Consider the following 5,467-nt stretch of genomic DNA (forward strand, 5'->3'; position numbering starts at 1 on the left):
AAAAAATCATAAAACCTTGGATGACTCCTGGTCTCCTTAGGTGCATACGACATAGAGATAAATTACATAATAAAGCCAGGCGCTCTCCTGGTAATGAAATGGTTAAACTAATATACAAACGATACAGAAATTTTTGTAACAATATATTGAAGAAAGTTAAACGAAATTATGATAAAGAACAGGTAGAAATGGCTAAAAATGATAATAAAAAACTATGGAATGTACTTAAAAATATAATTCATACACACACACAATTTGAAAGCAATAAAGAGTTATTAAATATATTAAATACCCCGCAATCGTCAATTCATCACATAAATAATTATTTTGTAAATGTAGGTAAGAATTTAGCACAAACACTTGACAATTTTGATAATCTAGATACTGCTGATGGTGACCGAAATATAATAGGCAATCAAAAATCATTAGTCCTAATGCATACGAATGAAAACGAAATAAAAAACATTATTATGAATATGAAAACTGACTGTTCTGTTGGATGGGATGGAATTTCAAATAAAACTATAAAACAAACACATAATATACTTGCTCCACCATTAGCGTATATTTTTAATAGATGTTTAGACACGGGTATTTTTCCAAAAGTTTTAAAAAAGTCTGAAGTTCGTCCAATTTTTAAGAGTGGTGATAAAACAATTCTTAGTAATTATAGACCGATCTCTATACTTTCGTCACTATCAAAAATCTTCGAAAAATTAATAAACAAAAGATTAGTAGAATATTTAGAAAAAAATAACCTAATTAATTATAACCAATTCGGCTTCAGAAGCGGCAAGTCTACTGACGACGCGGTCCACACATTAACAAATTTTATTTCAACCAAATTAGATAAAGGAAAAAAAGTAATATGCATATTCTTAGATCTCGCGAAAGCATTTGATACTGTGTCAATCCCAATTTTAATTAAAAAATTAGAGAGCATTGGTGTAAGAGGCAAACAACTTAAGCTATTCGAAGACTATCTTTCGGAAAGATATCAATGCGTTAAAATTGATACCTATTATAGCAATGATCAATTACTGACACATGGCGTACCGCAAGGCAGTGTTTTAGGCCCGACTCTTTTTCTTGTTTATATAGACCTACTTACACGGCTAGAATTAGATCAAGGTCAGATAATATCATACGCTGATGACACTGTACTTATGTTTGCTGCAGACACATGGCCTGAAGTATTTGACATTGCTCAGAGGGGTTTCAATCGAGTTGCTGTTTGGCTAAAAAAAAATATTCTATCATTAAACACTAGCAAAACTAAATATATCACTTTCTCAATTAGAAAAAGTACTAATTTTTCAGATAACCTTCATTTAATTTCCCATGTCTGCACACAATCAAAATATACAAATTGTTCTTGCCCATATCTAGAGCGGGTTAATCATATAAAATATTTGGGAGTGACTGTAGATTTTAACTTAAATTTTAAAAAACACATTGATATACTTAGCGGAAGATTAAATAAAATGATCTACATATTTAAAAACCTTAGACATGTAGTAGAAGAAGAACTATTAAAACGAATATATCTGGCTTTATGCCAGTCTCTCATCACATATTGTATTTCTACATGGGGGGGTGCATCAAAAACCACGATAAAAAAAATTGAAGTAGCCCAACGAACAATATTAAAAGTAATGAAGTTTAAACCCTATTTTTATCCAACAAGTTTATTGTATCGAGAAACACATGTACTCACTGTGAGGCAGCTGTTTGTGTTAAGCGTATTGCTTAAGCAGCATAGTGAACTAAAGTACGATCCTACGTTCTTGAGTAAGAGACGAAAACATATCGTAGTTAACTTACCAGATGGTCTTAATACCGCATTTATACAAAAATTCTATAGCTTCCTTGGACCTTATTTATATAATAAAATTAACAAAGCTATAAATGTATACAGTATGAATAAGGTAAACTGTAAGCAAAGCATAACTTCTTACCTTCAAAATTTATCGTATGAAGACACGGAAAATCTACTTAACATCCTACACTAAAATAAACTTTCTATCGAAAATACATCTGATTAAAATTATTTCAATATAATATGTACATAGAGGGTATTCTATCTCAGAAACAAAATACTATAATGAACACACACACACACACACACACACACACACACACACAGACACACACACACACACACACACACTCACATCACATTACAATACAATATAAATAATAAGAAAGGCACATAATTTGTTATTAAAATAATAACAATTGCAATTGTATAAAGTTAGTATAAGATATTATAATTAAGTTTTTGGCTAGCCAAATTTTTATGAATAGCCCTTTCCGATGGGAGTCGGCGCTGTTCGCTGAGACACAGGTTCACCTAGTTCAGCAACAGATGATTCCGCTTTGTTACGTGGTGCATACTTTAAGGAACTTATTGTTAACTGAAATACCTTGTAATTGCTTTTTTTGGAGACAATAAATTATTATTATTATTATTATTATTAATTCTTGCGATTTGCTCTACCAATATACACAGATTTGAATAAAGAAATGCAAACAGAAAAACCAAAGTTGTACTCATTATATAATCAGGTCTACACAGCATATGTGACAATTTTAGAATGCTTTATACAACCGGTTTATTTAGAACTGACAGGAGAAGAGATAAACAAAACCAAAGATATATTAGATGCCAAAGAAAAGAAAATATTAAGTGTTGATGTAAATGACGAGCGGATCCATTTACCGTTAATGGAAACATATGTTGGAGGAATGGTACCAAATTTAATCCGATTGAAAAAAGACACTCAAGAATTGGACGACGATAAATTGACAAATTTTTACGGAAAATGTAAAGAATTTTACATTGAGGCATTAATCCAAATCAAACAAAGGTTTCCTTTCGATGATAAAGAACGTCTGGCACTGAAAAGTTTACAGATGTTGAACCCAGAAGCGATTTTAGGTCATGATTTGACCCAAAAACGTATAACTTCAATTTCTGAGATGTTGTATTATTTCCCAGGTATTTATCCAGAAAATATAACAAAATTAGATACAGAATGGAGAAGTCAGCGTAATATCAATTTAAATTTTGATAAGACTGATACGCCTAATGTAGAGGAATTTTGGTGGAATGTTTCCAAATTAAAAAAAGGCGACAGTTCTGCAATGTTTCCACTATTATCGACTTTAACCAGAAAGCTTCTATGTTTGCCGCACAGTACCGCTACGGTAGAACGTTTGTTTTCGAGCATAAATGTTATGAAAACCAAACTAAGAAATAAACTTTCTACGACCACAATAAAAGGTACCTTGCACACAAAGTCAGAAATTAATAATTGTTTCGAGTTCAATGTGATAAATGACCATTTAAAAAAAATCAATAAAAATATGTACGAATACAATAAAAATAAAAATGAAACGGAAAATCAGGAAGACTTAGAAATTAAAAATAACATAGTAGCTAGTGATACTTGAAATGTGACAACATTTAATTTGATTAAAATTTTGATAACTATACGAGTTTTCTTATTTTTAATACCCTCCATATAATGTATTCCATTCATACAATTATACAAAATATTGAATAAAACTGTAGATTTACTGTTTTTTAATTTTATATTTACAGTTTTCTACATTTTTTTTCAAGCAAATCTACAGTTTTACTCTATGCTGAGTTGGCAACACTGGTCGCATTATCGGCCGCGGTCGCCAGTCCGCTACTAATCGCTGCCCACGCGACACTATTGCCGGATGCTTGCATGTTTATAGTTACGTACGAGTTATAAGTGCTATTAATTTATGTTTTCGCTTTCTCACGCTTTCCTCTTTCATTATTCACCTTCTATCATTCTGACTGTACTCTTAACTTTCATACCGTGCTTGTGCTTATTGTATGAATAAACTGTGATGTGTTATTACTTCGTTTTATTACGGACCATCTACTATCCACACTACACTTCACATTAACTATCTGGCAAATCAATTTTTTCAACAATCGATTTAAACCGTGCATATCAACAATTAAGCTTCCGAGATGAAAATATCGAAAAAACTGCTTTAATAACTCCAATGGGTTTATTTGAATTCCCACGCCTGTGTCCTGGGTTAAAAAACGCAGGACAAATATTTTAACGCTTCATACATGAAGTACTCCGAGGACTTGACTACGTGTTTCCATTTATCGACGATATTCTTACTGCCTCATGTAACGAGACTGAACATCGCGAACATTTACGAACAGTACTGACAAGATGAGAGAAAACGGTATCACCATTAATCTATAGTTGAATTTAACTATTACAGGAAAAGTTAAGCAACGATAAATTAAACAATATAGTTTTTACACACATATATTTTCACAAGCACAGAAGGTATATACAAGAAAGATATAGCGAAGGTACAGTTATCGTGTTTAAGTAAGAAAATAGAATAATCAAGAAATAAGAGAAGAATTAAGCGTAATAATCAAAAGCGTTGCATAGCAACGAGTATAAAACGGTGCGCACGCAGCCTCTCGGCGTCGGTATCAGAAAACGACTGACGAACGGGGTAAAGTCGACGTCACGCATAGCGATGCTTTGACCAACTATGCATGAAGCGAGTAATGCGTTTATTCAACGCTACATCAGCCCCCCCGGAGACCGTTAAGGTCGAAAAACGTCGGGAAAACGTACTCTTCGACCTGATCGAGTACGGCGATCTTCATTAGTTCTAACTGTATTCTCTGTCTGTTTCATCCCAACTTCCGTGCGCGGCGCTTGGTCACTCAGTATGTACGCTGGTTTTAATCTGTCTATCGAAACGGTGGTAGGTTTCCCCCGAATGTCGATCTTGAAGAATTTGTCTCCTCGTTTGATGACGGTATATGGTCCAGCGTACGGTGCCTGTAAAGGCTTGCGAACAAAATCTTGCCGTATAAAAACTTGTAGTGCAGATCGCAAGTCCTTGCTGATGAAAACAGGAGTCTTGCCATGGTGAACTACTGGTGTAGGTTTAAGTTTTCGGATGTTCGCTCGTAGTCGTGCGAGAAAATCTGTGCAATCCACGATTTCAGTAGGAGAGTTGTTGAAAAATGCGCCAGGTAATCGTAAGGTCTCTCCATACACTAGTTCAGCTGATGACGTGCTTATGTCCTCCTTCCATGCTGAACGAATTCCTAAAAGGACTAGCGGAAGTACTTCAACCCAGTTTTCGTCACTGTGGCACATTATCGCCGCCTTGAGTTGCCGATGGAACCGTTCCACCATTCCATTCGCAGCGGGATGGTATGCTGTGGTCTGTATATGATTGACACCTATCAGCTTCGAAAGCTCCTTAAATAAAAATGCCTCAAATTGTTTTCCTCGATCCGTTGTTATCTTCTCAGGACAGCCAAAACGTGAAATCCAACCAGCAACAAAAGCATTTGCCACTGTGTCAGCTTTGATGTCGGAGAGTGGTATTACCTCTGGCCAACGAGTGAATCTGTCCACGGCTGTAAGACAAT

Source organism: Vanessa cardui, chromosome 21, assembly GCF_905220365.1.
Source record: "Vanessa cardui chromosome 21, ilVanCard2.1, whole genome shotgun sequence".
Taxonomy (NCBI): domain Eukaryota; kingdom Metazoa; phylum Arthropoda; class Insecta; order Lepidoptera; family Nymphalidae; genus Vanessa; species Vanessa cardui.